This window comes from Lepisosteus platostomus, chromosome 1, assembly GCF_059453375.1.
Source record: "Lepisosteus platostomus isolate fLepPlt1 chromosome 1, fLepPlt1.hap1, whole genome shotgun sequence".
NCBI lineage: Eukaryota > Metazoa > Chordata > Actinopteri > Semionotiformes > Lepisosteidae > Lepisosteus > Lepisosteus platostomus.
In genome coordinates this window covers 69,861,846-69,878,132 of record NC_142611.1, presented here as the reverse complement: position 1 = coordinate 69,878,132, position 16,287 = coordinate 69,861,846, and the positions used below count along the sequence as shown (strand labels likewise).

The 16,287-nt window shown below is 40.7% G+C and overlaps 2 protein-coding genes across 10 annotated transcripts in view; one reads left to right on the top strand and one right to left on the bottom strand.

Moving 5' to 3' along the window:
- Positions 1-1,744, bottom strand: part of tll1 (tolloid-like 1) — a 99,813-nt gene extending 98,069 nt beyond the window's left edge. For 3 of the 4 annotated variants that reach the window (XM_088636151.1, XM_088636178.1, XM_088636186.1), the window contains exon 1: positions 122-207. The gene's annotated coding sequence lies outside the window, so the exon portion shown is untranslated. Of the gene's footprint in view, positions 1-121; positions 208-1,591 lie in introns of those variants that run through there. The other variant, XM_088636169.1, reaches the window with a different exon arrangement.
- Positions 1,745-9,696: 7,952 nt separating this feature from the next.
- Positions 9,697-16,287, top strand: part of lima1a (LIM domain and actin binding 1a) — a 34,506-nt gene continuing 27,915 nt past the window's right edge. For 3 of the 6 annotated variants that reach the window (XM_088636102.1, XM_088636119.1, XM_088636109.1), the window contains exons 1-2: positions 9,697-9,918; positions 14,716-14,892. The gene's annotated coding sequence lies outside the window, so the exon portion shown is untranslated. The remainder of the gene's footprint in view (positions 9,919-14,715; positions 14,893-16,287) is intronic. The other 3 variants (XM_088636126.1, XM_088636093.1, XM_088636083.1) reach the window with 2 other exon arrangements.

Below are 16,287 nucleotides of genomic sequence, written 5' to 3'. Positions count from 1 at the left end.
TGTTAGAAATGAAAGGAAACTGGTACCTATTGAAGTAGCGCCTTCATTTTCTTAAAAAAAAAAACACGTTTTAAATAATAATAAAACGTAAGAAACCTGACAATTAGCGGTGGAAAATTACCGGATGCTGAGCATCAGAGGGAAGCTTCCATCTAGGTGAGACTCAAGTAATAAACTATTTGCAACCCATCTCGTTTTACAAGTTACATGCAGGGGGAAGTGAGTGGGAGTAGTCTTTGTGATGGTGTTACATTTAACAGATTAACAACTCGTTTTGTCTCAGAGTTGATCAGTCTCTGCTACATGGTGCAGTTAGCCTTTTAATCTGCTTTAAACATAAAATGGGGTTTATGGGATAGATTCCAAAAGTAATACTATTTCCAGGTTTTAATATTAAGGAATGTATCGCTGAATATTTGAGCCATCTATCTGGACAGGGTATATAAGTACCTGTACTGGCCTACTTTGGTGGCAGAAAGCAAAACAGAAGCAAATCTGTAAATGTCTGAGATTTGGTAATGCACTATGGATTAAGCTGTTTTTTTCAGTGATTGTAACATTTTATGTCATACAATTTATGCGATTTCTATATAGCCAATTTAACACAAGGCGGTCCAAATTTGGTAAAATGTTATTCGCAAAGTTATATCTGTGATCGTTTCGGAGACCGCTCCTCGCCGAAATACGTGTCTTTAAAAAACCAAGTCCTGTTAGTCGGAGGCAGGGACAACAGCTGGGGCGGAGAGAGGTGTTTTAAAAGGGTAACATACTGAACTAACGTATAATTTTTTTTAAAAAGCGCAAGTCTGCCTTAATTGTATGTTTTCCCTTTATTCTTGTCTCGACTTGATAACCACATCTTGAAAAGGACGTGGTTTCAGCAACGAAATGTTTTTTTCTCTTTTTTTAACCTTTTGTCCTTTTTATAGTATAAGAGAGCGGTAGAATTTTCTATCATACAAGTACAATGAAGGTCGTGTTATATGAACTACTATGAAAAGCACCAATCGTATTTGGTAAACCAATGAATACATTAACATAACCGAATAATAATAACAACAACAATAATTATAATAACGGTGACGTAATGATGGATATTTTGGACGGGAAATTAATTTTAATATGTCCTCTTCTTGAACGTTTTTCTGCCTCCACTTTAAGACAAGTAGGTGTTAATCTGTGGAGTGTCCTGAGTTCTGTGCTCTCCCCGGATTTACCGAAAACTGCTTTCTGTTCAAAATCAAATTGCTGGAAATTGTACGAAACACCTTCAAGTCACAGGTATTTACATTTAAATCATAGTTTTCTGCATTCAGGGGAAAATAATAACTAAGCCAAACAAAAGGCTGCACTCAGGATGTCACTATAACCTTACGGGTTGCTTTATGCCATTAAATGACATAAACAAAAACCTATTCCTATAAAACATAATTCAAATTCAAAACCATTTGAAATTCTTAGTTGAACATAATTCGAAATTATAAATTAAACTGAATAAACTACAAGGTACCTAGAAGGCCACGGCCTTCTAACTAAACTGTACTTTTACTTAACGTCAAATACATCAATACAGACATATGTATATACATACCGTGGAGCTAAGGCTTTAATGTTTTATAGCTTCACTGCAAATTATCTTGAACTTTAGCGGCTGCCTCTCTTTAAGGTCTTTGCAACTATTCAACAACAATAATAATACATTTTCTAGCGGCTGCTGAGAGGAACATCTCACTCCAAACGTGCCCATTTCCCTTCTGAGATTAGTGTCTCTTCAGCAGGAGATTAATTCTTCTAGCAAGGTACGTGCTTACGTCACGCCATCAATCCATCAATCTGTCCTAACTTCATCGCCGCTAGTCGCCCGAGAAAATCCCTCACAGCAGAGCAGATAAGGCGGGCTGTGTTACCGAGGGAAGTGTATGCAAATCTCTTACGTTTATTATTCATTATTATCGATGAACTTGACTTAGTTTACAGTAGGTTGTCACCAAAAAGTAAAGCTATCCGTCAGAAAGAAGAATATATTTGCCTTCCCGTGCTTTTTTTCCAGCGCCCACCACAATTTTCAGTTACGGAGAAAACGTTGGTAAAACGCTCACTATTACAGACACACGCTGGTTTAGCTAGTTAAACAGCAGTAATTGTTTAGGGACAGAAAGGTTATCTTACGTGGGTGGAAGTGGGTGAAACTGAGGAAAGGTTTTACAAGGAAGGGAAGAAAGGGGATATTCTTTTGCACTCTCACTTTCTACTGTACCCAGGCTACCGCGTTTCGAGATGGGGCTCTCTTGGGATATCGAAAAACACTGTAAACACGAATCTGAGCCCATTTAAATAATCCTTACCCAGTAAGGTAGAGTTTTTTTTGTTAATGCAGCGCGCTGCTAGTCTCTGTTAGCTGTTAAAATGAAATGCAGCGTGGTGATATTCCCAGAGCTCGGGTTTACACACATCGTTAAAGCAGAAAAGGCAACGTCTGATCTGTTCGCATTAAAACTTGCAATAAGCGACGTGCGTCCTGTGTGTGAACGTATGAGGACAGGTATTTGGAGAAACTGTCAGCTGCTTCAAACAGAAGGGAAAGGGGAGAAAGTTGACGTTCAGCTGGAATGCGGAGATCTTTCATGGCTTTCAAAGCACCAGAGAACAGCGCCTTTCAGTCGCAGACCCGAGTAGGATTGGTCAGCTAAGAGCTCTAGATTTCAGCTGTTGTTCCATGATCACTTCTTAGTCGGTTCTGCAGCACGTAAACAATCACAAATTGTTATTAATTGAAAACAAAACTGAAAAAGAAACTAAGAAAGAGGACATCCTGGAGGCGAGGTCACTACCTATGCCTCACAGCGTCAGTGAATCGACGTCAGTTGATATTTAGACTTCGTGCGACCCCTAGCGAACAACACAGGTTAAACGGCCCAAGACCCGAGTCCAAGACCTCGGTTATTGCCAAGTTCAATCAACGGTTTGATATACCTTTCACCTCTGGTGCAAACTAATTTGTACAACAATAAATCTCGCCTTTCAGGATGATGATTATTATTATTGTAACAATTATGATTTATATGTGATTATATAAATGCACGCAAACTCACATCTTGAATTTACAGTAATAGGTTGGTATTAAATTCCTAATACCAATAATTTCAAAAATAAAGAATGGATAAAATTATGCAAAATTACCAATAAGAGAATATAGGTCAAAATCAATGTATACATGAGTTTCTTATAATCAAGCAACGGGCGCAAGGCGGTGTACGCGATTTTTCCCCCCAGAAAACACAATCTTACAAGGACTGTACATAATAGATACATTAAAATCTCTATTAAAAAGAGAAATTGACAATTACATGAAACGTCACTTTTCAATGGTTCTATTAATATCACACAACTTCTCTTATTGACGTGCATAAACATAACGAGGAGATGCTGATTTAAAGTTGTTTACAGGACATATTGTTTCTTAGAACCCTGACCTGTCACACATGGTCTCATGTTACGAGGTGCTCTAAGGGAACATTTTATTGGAAGAAGGTGCACCCCATCCTTACAGTATTGTAGTGCCACGCGGGGCGGGCTGAGAACAGCGCCTGGGGGCGGGACTACGGGACTCCATATAGCGGGACGGAGGCTGGGGGGCAGTCTCTTCCCTCCCTTTTCTGTTTTAGTGTAGGTGCAGCGCTGTTAATACCTGTCCCTGTGTGTGTACCTATTCCCTGTTCAGGTTAATACATGTGTTGGTGTTGGTTACCCCTTCTCCTGAGTCCTACGCCTGCTCCATTACGTACCGAACCCCGCGATCGTTGCAGTATGTTTCAGTTGTCACATCTACAGCTTTTCGTTTTCTGCCTGTGTGAACTGATTGACGTCCACCCAAAGCACTATTTATACGACTAACAACAGCAGGCTGCACCTTTATCATTGTTCCTCTCCCTTTTTTGCTTTTCTAGATTTTGTGTCAAGTGCTCAGGCAGCCCCTGTAAACCCAGAAGTCTTGAGGGATGATGCCACTGCAACATCCGTGTTCAGTTTCTCGAACTGCCCAATGAGAGCTTTTACTGGTTCAGCAGTCATCTGGGTAAAAACAAATCTGTAGATGGGACACCAGTCCACCACAGGGCAAACAAACACACACACTTTCACACCTCAAAACCGATTTTCTCGCAGGACAATTAACCTACCAGTATGTCTTTTTCACTGTAGGAAGAAACCAGATCACCTGTAAGAAACCCACATAAACACAAAGAGAACATACAAACTCCACCCAGACAGTATCCCAGGTTCAGAATTGATCGCAGAGCCCCAGTGTCATTAGGCAGGAATGGTAACCACTGCACCACCATGACACCCAAATGTTGAGTTTCCATTCTTAAACTAAATCAAAACGCGTCAAGATAACGATTATTCATCCCTTTACAATTATTTAAGTTTTTAATTAAGATTGTCTATCTCTTTTCACCACGTATTGAGGAAATAACATCTAAATGCAGGAGACATACCTGGAGGCCAAGAATTCTTTTACAAACAGCAATAACATTTCGGTTTGATTGAGGTCAGAAGATTACTGTCCATCCCGCACTTTGATTCCTTTCCCTTTTCGATATTTTTGGTTGGCTTGTGGTTTTGTTCACAGTCTTGCCGAAGGGTGAAGCTGCAGCCAACGAACTGCTTTTACTGTGTTTCACTTCAGTGACTTTTATGTCTTGGTATTTTGCCGTATGTAGGTTTCCTTCAGTTATACAAAGGTCCACAGTCCCTGAGGGGGTAAAAGCAGGTCACAGAATAATGGAACACCCACATCTTGCACTGTAAACACTACCAACTTGTCTTTGTATGCATTTGCTTTCCATTAGAGCCATGGTCCCTCCTTTGAAAACATTTCAATGTTTTAATCATCAGACCACAAAGTGTTGTCAAATGAATTATCAGGCTTGTGTTTATATTTCCGTATACTATAAGCACTAAGTCTTGTGTGGTTTCACCAGAAGAGACTTCACATCATGTTCATAGTCTGGTCTTTCAGAAATTGTTGTTGTATTGTGCTCTTGTAAACTGACATTCCAAGGTCTCTTTAATCATTGTGTACGTTCATGTTTATATCTTAATTCTTCTGGGCAATTTGTTTTCCTGCTTCAGGGCATATAAAGTGATGCGCATAACAGAATGCAACACTCAGGTCTAATGGATTTCATCAAATATTTTAAACCATTTTTGGAACAAATCACACAACATTAGAAACAATACAGTTTTTAGTTTCAGTTATGAAATGTGGATGTCACATGGTCTGTCTCAGCAAATCTCTTCAGTAGAGCCTGGAAGCTAGTAGACCAACTGCGATAAACATTCTGAGCCTGCTGTGAACACAAAAAGGTGTTTTAATTTTACCACACAGGATTCTCTGGAGTTCCAGAAAGGCCAAATGTCAATGGAAAGATCATGAATATTGAAATCCAGCACAAAACAAAATCACTGAGACAGCAAGTTATAAATAAACAATGTGGACAGCGTTCAATACGGAGAGAGCAGGACAGATACCGCGCAGCGTTATCACAAAACCGGTCACTTTGATCTGGAGTCAGCCTTATATGGCTGAAACCCCTCCCACCTTTTTCAAAAACATAAGGTCCAGTGTGGCCAGGCGGACGGTAACTTCCACTTACGCCCATTAGGGGGCGCACATATTCTCTAAATATTCGCTGAAAGAATTTCGAGGTGCACACTTCAGTACGTGAATAGCTCAGGCAGGGATTCTAACCCTACACAACCGGTTGCTGTTTTCCAGGGGTTTGAAAAGGGAGAGTGGCAGAACTTAGGAGAGTGAGTTGGAAGACTCCAGCAATGTGAGAGTACTGCCTAAAAGAAAAAAAAACATATATATAAAGTAGAAAACGAAGGAAACCAAAAAAAGAAAGGAGATTTATAGGAACTAAGAAGCAAACACCCATCCTAGAAAATAAGGAAATCGCCCTTCACTAGAATAGGACGTGGAAAGAGAGTTTGATTTAAACAAAATCTACTTATATACAGTATAATACCACTTCATCAAATGTTTACCAATATGTATACATCTGTTCATTTTTGTTAAATTGTTATTATTTTTTAAGCCTCAGTCGGGATGCGTATTATAAATTTGTTTTATGGAGACAGAATGTAGGGTTCATGGGCAGAAGAGCTACTGTTGTAGCCTCTAGATGGCTATATGCTCAAGAGCCAGTTTTCCCAGAAGCCAAGTCCCCATTGTTCCCAGATGTTCTCAGATTATCTCAGTGGCCCCAAATGGTCTCAAATGTTTCCAAATGCTCTCAAATATACTCAATTGTTAAGAGATATTTTCAAATGTTCACAGTATTCTAAAATATTCCCAAATGCCTAGTATTCCCCACTGTTTTCAATTGTTCCCAGTGTTCTTAAATGTTTTTTGATATTCCTTGCTTAGAACAAATTGAGAACATTTTGCAACATTTGGGAACATTGAGAACATCTGAGATCATTTGAGACCACTGAGATGATGTGAGAACATTAGAGAATGGTTGGGAACACTTTGGAACATTTTGAAATATTTGAGAACATTTGGAAACATTTAGGAACAGTGGGGGGATTTGGGGAACATTTGAGAATGTTTGGGAACATTTGGGAATATTTGAGGTTCATTGGAGAGTGTTTGGGAAAAGTTATGAAAAACTGGGGAAAATGTGAGATCATTTGGGAACAATGGGAACATTAAAAATATTTCAGAACATCTGTGAATCTTTTCAAACATTAAGGAACAGTGGGAACATTTGAGAACATTCAAGCATGTTTGGGAATATTTATATCATTTGGGAATGATGGGAACATTGTGAACATTAAAAATATTTTAGAACATTTGGGAACATTTTCAAACATTTGAGATCATATGGGTTCCCCTTGTCTTAGGGGAACTAGGTGACTGCCTAGGGCCCCAAGGCCACCAGGGGGCCCCCTCAACCTGCAACACAACGTGTTTTTAATTGACACATTCAAATACAGTATGAGTCCTAAATTCTCTCCAGTGGCCCTTTCTGTTGCTGCAATACTGATATAGGCTGTTAATGTTTGTTAGTTCTAAAAAATAATATTATTAGTTGTGAATGAAAGTGTAATGGTTTCTTCCACTGCCAACGTCATAAATGACTCATCTTCACCATGAGATGACAATATAAGAGCGGTTTCAGCTGCTGCTGCACTGAATGCTGTTCATTTTATTTCAGAAAGTAGTAAATGTTGTGATGATTAATTTTATAAATCTTTCATTACATCTAACGTGTAATGAACCATTACACGTGGCCTTTTCCTTGTGTTGCAAACTAGGTTGTAATGGTTTAAACGTTAAAACCATATACAGTAATATGTTTATGTTCCTAAATTGACATCGTTTATAACCATTAGACGCATAATGCTCCTCTTCTTTTTGCTCAGCTACTAAAATTTCCCTTCAGTTGTAAAATTCCATATAAATATTCAATAATAGGCGAATGAAAATGTGCACAGTAAAGAGATTACATGATCTTTTCACTAATGACCAATGCACCACGAGTGCCCCTGTCGGTCATTTTGGCCAGCCAATCACGTACCGCGGTTCGCCACCATGGCTTGTGGGTAGCTGCGTGCAGTACGTGTTTGTACCGTGCAGTTTGAATGGCTGCATCTGTAGTTGCAACTGGTAAACACACACTTTTACCTCCAAAAGGACATACCTATCAGGGTATAGAGAAAATAACAAGCAGAAAAGAAGAGCAGCATATGCAAAGGTTTGCCAAATCAAATCACTTTAATAATGCAGTTGTTTTTATTTGGTTTTGAGTCTGTCAGATCCATGTGAACGGTAGACAAACCACGTTTTCTAGCTTTACATGTAGATTACTTGAGATGTTTTGATGTGAAGTTATTAGATTTATGTTTCATGTTATTACTTTCAATGTTAAAAGCTATATATCACCCTGCAACTCACACCTGGCAGCCCACTGAAGCTAAGCAGGTGTGAGCCTGGTCAGTATCTGGATGGGAGACCTCCTGGGAAAAACTAAAAACTAAACTAAGCTGGAAGAGGTGTTAGTGGGGCCAGCAGGGGGCGCTCACCCTGCAGTCTGTGTGGGTCCTAATGCCCCAGTATAGTGATGGGGACACAATACTGTAAAAAGGCACCTCCCTTACATCTCCCTTGGGTGAGATGTAAAACCGAGGTCCTGACTCTCTGGGGCCATTAAAAATCCCAGGGCGTTTCTCGAAAAGAGTAGGGACGTTACCCTGGTGTCCTGGCCAAATTTCCCATTGGCCCTTGCCAATAATGGCCTCCTAATAATCCCCATCTATGAACTGGCTTCATCACTCTGTTATCCTCCCCACTAAGAGCTGGTGTGTGGTGAGGTACTGGTGCACTATGGCTGGTGTCACATCATCCAGGAGAGTCCCCATTACCTGTAAAGCACTGTGAGAGGAGTGTCCGGAAAAGCGCTATATAAGTGTGAATGTAATGAATATACCTTATCGTATAACAGGGATCTCAGCCGCCTGGGCTGGGGGAGTTCTCCTTTAGCTCAGCTGGCAAGTTCCATGTTGCGTGACGCCGGAGACCTGGGTTTGCGCCCAGGCAGTGAGGGATGAACTGGCAGGGCAGGAGCAGCAAAGGCAGAAACCCAAAGAACCATTATATAAGCAATTGTTATTAATTAATTAATTATTATTATTATTATTATTATTATGTTAGCATTGTAAAATCTGTGCTTCTTGTTCTTGTTTGTAAGTTATTTATTATGTTCTCTTCAAAGCTGGAAAAATAAAAGTGTACTAATTATATAATTCATTTATTGAATTGGCCTAGATAGTAAAATAAGTTTGGGGTGAGAGCTGATAATAAAGGTGTATGCACAAACTGTGATCTGGAAGAGCCCCTTTCCAAGATCTTGCCAAGGGCCCTGAAAAAGCTAGGGCCGGCCCTGATATGAGTTCTGTGCAGTAACAGGAACTGCTGTTTTACAGGATTATATTTGTGAGATGGGAAGATTGACGTACCATATAAAATGGGAATTGTGTAGGACGACTGTCTTGTCCAGTTTGTGTGTGCATCGGTGGACATAGAAGACAAAGAGAGCGTGTTGCCAGGGGAAAGGGATCTTAGCACATTTTAAAATCGCTACGTGGTGTAGCCGTCTACAAAGCAAAAGTAGTACCTGTATTGAGAGGGTCACGATCCGCGACGCAGGATTTCACAGGAAAGAACGCTGGAGCTCACAACTGTGTGCAGAAAGGCGTGAGCGCTCCGCTGCTTGAAAGCAAGAGAACGTTTGAGCAATGCTAGGGTCACTTCTTAGTCGTTACATTGAGTTGGTGTTAGTTTTCACGGCAACTGACATCAGTGATCATACGGACACGGGCATCTTTTTGGAAGCAAGCATCTGGCGCAACGCTCTTATTGTGATCAACGATTCCACTGTCTGTCTTGACTGTATGTGTATTTTCCAACCTCGACACTAACTTTCCCCTTAACCCTTAAAATTCACTAAGTTATATCATCCCGATTTCTCCTCTGATGCTAAATCTCAGAACTGAGTAGATATAAACTCGATGCAAGACGTTTGTATAGCGGGATAATGCCGCGAAGCTTCCAAAAGAAGAGAAGGGAAACCTCTGCACAGGACTGCAGCTTTAAGAAAAAAAGTCTCTCTTGTCTCAGCTGTAGTTTCGACCCGCCCATGGCCTGAAGTGGACGGACAACTCTTTTTAACTGAGTCGGGTGAAAAAAAAAACTCGAATCTCTCTCGTCTTGCAGGGCAGAGCTAATTGTTATATTTAGAGTCCCGCTCTGTAGTGAAACAAAAAGATTAGCATACAAAAATATTTTAGGGTTTTTATTGTGAACAAAACACACACTGGTGAACTCCGAGTTGTTGCACCTGTGAGAAGGTGAGTCGTGTCTATCACTTCCGTAATTCGTGTGGGTGGGATGCAGTCCGAGTTTGTTCTAATGGCAAGAGTGAATTAGCTTGTAGCGTGGAGCCTTTTTTTGTTTGCTTGCTTACAACAGACCAAACGCAAAAATATAATGACAGCCAATTCATGTAAGATCGCGTGTGAGTGTTTTGGAAAATGATGCTTTATTAGCGGGTTGTAAATATGTCTTATACTGTATTTGTGCTGTCATAGAGAAAAGACAAAGACCACACATGTGAAACAAAACCTCACTGATTTTGCTAAGAGAACGACGTACATTTAATTGGGAACTTCACCCCTTCACATTCAAGCTTGTATTTTCACGAATTTAACTAGTTAGCAGCAGGGTGAAGTCTGTTCCTAGGGAGATCCCACTGGTTTACACGCCTCTTTTGAAAAGTGCAATTAGAAGTCACACTTTAACGCGTGTTTTTCTCGTTCCATTATATCAGATTGTTTTACGAGAGTTCATTCATTTATTCAGAAGTATATATTCATATACTTCTGCTTTATTTTTTACAAATATCCTGGAGCTTTTAACATACCGAACTCCCAAATTTCAGTTTGGAGTATTTATGGGTTTTTTTTGCCGGCTGTTCCGATTTCCTCCTTCCTTACAAACACATGCTGGCTAATTGGTGTCTCTTAATTGTTCCCGTGTGTTAATGGGTGCCCCGTGATGGACTGGCGGTCAGTCCAGGGTGCAGTCCTTCCTGGTGCCCTGTGCTTCCCAGGTAGACTCTAACTACCAAGAGCAGGAGGCTATATACTGTCTACTAATGGTTGTATATATGTTATTGTAGTATCAATGATAGTAATTTTAGAATTGGTAAGCTCTTTCCTAAAAACAGATACTAACGACATTATTACAGTTATTAAATTTGCTGCTATCCCATCTGTGCATTTGTATCGGTGCTTATAAGCTTTGAATTCAGTTAAAACCCTAAGTGCCTTGCGTCTGTTTATGTTCTTAATAAGTAACTGTAAATAGGTCTCACTATAACAAAAGCCTGACATGTTAGGTGCTGTAACTGACATGGTTAGCATAATTAAACCATATTTTGTGTTCATCTCTCATAAGTCCTTTTTAAGGGTGTCACGTCATGGTATAATTAGATATTTTTGTCGGGCTGCAGTGTGGTTTTATAATTGAATGTGGTAGGGCAGCATTCTTTGCTAGCCACATAGTTTTGGGTTGATGGTCAATAGGTAAATGAAGATTGCTAGTGTGAAGGAGAGTGCTTCACCAGTGTACAGTGTACAGTGTACAGGGTTTGCCATAAAGATTTCAAACAGATCAAATAACTGGAATTTGACTGGCATCCCTAACACTACCATTTTTTCACTTTCACAAAGCCATCCAGGTGTTAACAGTGTTATGTGTAGGTGCACACATACCAGTGCATTGTAGAGCGGAAACGATGATGTTAAATATTTGGAGTTTTGCTTTCTTATTCAAAGAAGACAAAATGAAAACTGAAGTAGAAAGCCTTCTCACATTTAGTCCTAATACCTTTCTACAACATGTGATTTTATTACAACAGAAACTGAAACATGCATCAGGTTAGAAACCTGTATTACTAAAAATACCCGCTGAACTGCAGATTGCAAATAAGAACTTAGTCAGTAAAACTACAATGTAAAAAAGTTCTCTTACAAATATATTGCAAATTAACCAGCATGGGCGACACGGTGGCTCAGTGGTTATCATTGCTGCCTCGAAATGCTGAGGCCTCGGTTTATATCTGCATGGAGCTTGCATGTTCCCCCTGTTCACGTGAGTTTCCTCTGGAAGTTTGAGTTTCCGCTTACAGTCCAAAAATACTAGTATATAGGTTGGTACAACAAGGTAACAGGGCCTAAATAATTATTGAGTGAAGCAGTTGGTCCTGTCTGTCTTGGGTCAAGGTGATGTCATACATTTTTAGGTATGGCAGTGGACAGTCTCTTTTGGTCCCCAATGTACTGTTTGGGCCCGAAGAAAAATACAAAACTGGTTTGTTGAGTATGAGAATAGAGTAACTGTTCTATTCTGATAATAAATAACCAACTAGTAAACTTATCAGTTTTGTACATGCCACTGCAAAATTTTCTATTTTGTTGTGATAGAAGCATAATAGGTTTTTGCTTTATTCCTGTGCTGGAGAGCTCACAGCTTAGTGCCAGGACTGTCATTGTGCAAAGTGCCAGTCTGCAACGTGCAGAATCTTTCAGCCTCCTCGCGTTTGTTCTTGGACTGCTTCTTCACAATTTGCATTGAGCATTTGAATGGAGCTCTGTGCTCATTTGACTGCGGTATTCTTCAGGGTTTGCATTCAGGAGGGTCAGAAAAAAACAACAGACCAGACTAGCCTATACAGTTACTTTCTCCTGAAATTAAAAGTGGACAAAGATAGCAGGTGGTGACTTTGTGTTCGTGTGACTCTTCATTGTTTGCTTGGCTCTGGAAATGGTGCCTTTTTCTCCGATCCCACTCCTTTCCCTTTTTCTCTGCTGGTAATTTTCCTGTTGAGTTCACTCTGACACTGTTTTCCCATCCTAATCCTGAAGAGAGAACCCTTAGACCTTTGGTATCCTAGTTCTCAAGATCCATTTGAGTCAAGATAAAGAAATATAGGCCTCTGTTAGAAAAAGCTAATAGCATTGGTAATCAGTGGTCATTTGTAATACCAGCTGTATGTACAAAACCCCAGTACTCATGTTACAGTTCCTACTACTCTTTGGTCTATCAAGATCACTGCTAAAAACTAAGGGGATACTGCTCCTTTGAGGAGGCCAGTGAAGATAAAGGCATCGATCAGTCAGTGATAGCCACATTGCTTGGTTCCATATTAGGATGAGCTAAATTATGGTGTTTTCCCTGATCCTCCTTATACAGCACTACCTTGAGTGTGTTTGAACAGCTCCAGAGGAAATGTTGTGTGTTTGTCTGATAGTGTGGGTTCTTTTATTGTTTTAGTTAATGTATTACTACTAAACTCTCTTTCGAAATTGCACATGAGCCTCATTTGTGCATTTCCAAGAAGAATATAGAAACTGTATGCAAATGAGAAAGCTTTAAAGTGCCAGGTTAAAAAAGAAAGTTCTCCTTAATATAACTTCAGTTCCTGCTAAATAATGTCAAGCATTCATTTTTTTTTTCAGTAAGGTCACCTTTGGAAGTTTTGTGGTTTTTAAAGGACGTGTGACATTGTCGGATGGAAAGGTTTCAGAATTCTGTAGCCTGAAGCACATGAGAAAAATGAAAATTCATTTCATCAGAAGAGAGGCCCATCTGTGTTTTGAAAAAAGGAGTGTCACTGGTAGGATTGGGTTCACTGGGATTAGGGATTAGGGATTAGGGAAAGGTTTTTTCAGGGTTAAGATTAAGGGGTGGGCTGTAGACCAGTAGTATGAGCCTGGTCGGTACCTGGATGGGAGACCTCCTGGGAAAGCAAAGGTTTCTGCTGGAAGAGGTGTTTGTGGGGCCAGTAGGGGGTTCTCTTTCTGTTGGTCTGTGTAGGTCCTAATGCCCCAGTATAGTGCTGGGGACACTACACTGTAAAAAGGCGCCATCCTTCAAATGACACGTCAAACCCGTCCTGACTTTCTGTGGTCATTAAAAATCCCAGTATGATTCTTGAAAAGAGTAGGGATGTTACCCCGGCATCCTGGCAAAATTTCCCATTGGCCTTTACCAATCATGGGCTTCTAATAATCCTGATTTAGGAATTGGCTTCATTACTCGGTTCTCCTCCCCACTGATAGCTGGTGTATGGTGAGCAATCTAGTACACTCTGGCTGGTTTCGCATCATCCAGGTGGGTGCTGCACATTGGTGGTGATAGTGGGATTCCCCATTACCTGTAAAGCACTTTGAGTGGAGTGTCCAGAAAAGTGCTATATAAATGTAAGGAATCAGTAGTAGTATTTTTGTAATTAAGCAGGTTGAGTATAGTCATAACAAGTACCTAAAGGCTAAAGTGGCTAAAGGCATTTGTTTAATTGATTGTGTAAACGGCTTGGAATTGAATCTGAATCTGGATTTTAAACTGCAAAGCAGGAGGAGCAAGCCTTGGTGAGCCTGGAGCCCATCCTTTCCTGTGTGGTTTCTCCTTAATGCCAGAAACCTGAACCTTTTTTTGCCTTGTCCTCTCTCCTCCCCTCTTATCTGCCCCGTGTAGTCCACTGTGTGCTGCGCAGGACCGCATAGCATAAATCCCTAGATTCGATTAGCTGTGCTTGTCCAGGTGTGGGTTTCTGCTCTTTGCTCGTGCAGTGGACACACTGATCCCTGCCTCTTCTGGACTATTTTATGTCCGCAGGGGAACAGAAGTTACTGAACCGTGTCTGATCTCATGTATATGATTAATCCTTATGCTTCTTTTTGCCAGTTCACTGCAGTTTTTGTGAGGGGTTTTTTTTCTGAGTGCATGTGTATCGGCCTCTGTCCATTTGGTTGACTCACTGTGTGCCTTGTGTGATTTTGCTGTGAGTTGTAAAATTTGTGCAGCACATATTTAAGTACTGTAGAAGTATGTCTCAGGGATTTTTGCAGCATTCAAAGCTAGTTATAGCTGGGTATTCCCCCACCTTGATGCTTTCGCTTTCCTTGCCTTACCTACACAGGAGGGGGAGGAGGAAGAAAACTGTAACAGAGGTGTTTGTCAGTGGGGGGAAGGGGAGCTGTTCACCCAGCAAGTAATACCACTGTCAGCTGCAGAACCAGCAGTAGAAAAGGGGAAGCTGATTACATCATCTCTGCCCGCCCTCATTTCCTCCCACCTGTCAGGTATAACAGGGTTAGAAGGAAGAGGAAGAGACTAACAGAAAAAAGGGGACTGTGAGAAAAGGGAAAGAAGAACCTCTGAGTATCAGAACATAGGAGTCCAGGGTCACACTGCACCACTTGAGACAGGAGTCTGGAAATCAACCTGGAAAAAAAGGATAAGACAAAGAAACCGCAAAGGTATGTGAAGAACGTCAGCTGGACCGAGAGGAACTTTGCTGTTGCAGTGCTGAGTTTCCTTGGAATTTTAAGCAAGAATCTGTTGTTGATATTTAATTTAAAAAGAGTCGGACTCTCTAAGTAAGTTTAAAAAGTGTTCCCTGCTGTTTTACCAAAATTGTCTTCTAGGAATGTTCATCTGCATGTTATAATGTGTTGTCTGTAGGGAAGAATTATTATAATAAGGTCTTGACCCAAAGGGCTTTAATTACCCAGAGTCTTGTTAAAAAAAGTCTCCAGAGTTTGGGCTTTTTTCTTCATGACTTTGTTCTTTAACTGGTTTCTGAACCCAAGGAAGGATTGCGCAGGCAACACTGGCGTCCTAGCAGGCTGACAGATCGGCTGTCCAGTTAAAGCGTGCTTGGTCCGTGTTTTACTCAAAACAAAACAAAAGGCTAGGCTTAAGAGGTGTTTAACATTGTCATTTAAAGGCAAAAACTGTTTGCCGTTTTGTCGTTGTGTGACGCCAAACTTTTTACTTTCTGTTGAGCGTACGTGTAGAAGATCACAGAGGGAATATGAGGGAATATCTTTTGTCGTGGAGAGTTTGTGTTTTGGGGCCTCGTTGTTTATCTGAGCACATTTCTAAAGCGCTTCACTGTGTCTTAAGTCTGCTGGTAGCTGCTGGTGACACCCCCTTACAAAAGCCATGGTTGATCGCTGCCCCTGTTATTGTCATTGTTATCCTTATTATTACCACTACAACTTTAAGCCGATTCAAAATTCTATAAATGGAGTGGAAGAGATGAAAAGAAAACAAATAATCATAAGCTTTTGATATCATTCAGGCTCCGAAATGCATTAACTCTTCAAACAGTGACCCACTTGTTTCCTTTGTGCTCGGTGTAATCCAAGAGCAGACGCAGCCCTGACTGTGAGCCAGGGAGCCGGTTGCTTCCTTGAGTGGCAGGAAACAGTTGCTGGAATATCAGGGTGGTATTTCCTGGGAGGGGAGATATAAGGGGGTCTGACTAAGGAGACAGAGACATTAGCAAAGTAAACCGCTACCAGACTCCGGCCCTCCTGAAGGTACTTTATCATTCAGTGAGTTAAGCAGTTTCTCAGGTCTCCACCTGGTCTTCTGTGCTGTGGACCTGCTGCTGCAGAATGGCTGCCACACGTACAGGTGGGTGTTACACCAGAGTTGGAAGACACTATCCCTCCTTTATGCCTTGGGATGAAAAGTGCTACACAAATGCAAATGTTCCTACAACATTGCTGTCCCAGAATTAAATCCAGTGCAGAAACTCAAGAAATGAAATTCCTGTTTTTCACACTACTGACTTTTTGCTTAACCAGCTCTTTAACAGTCTAATAAGTTACATGTGTAATTAAATGTCTAAAATGTCACCTAAT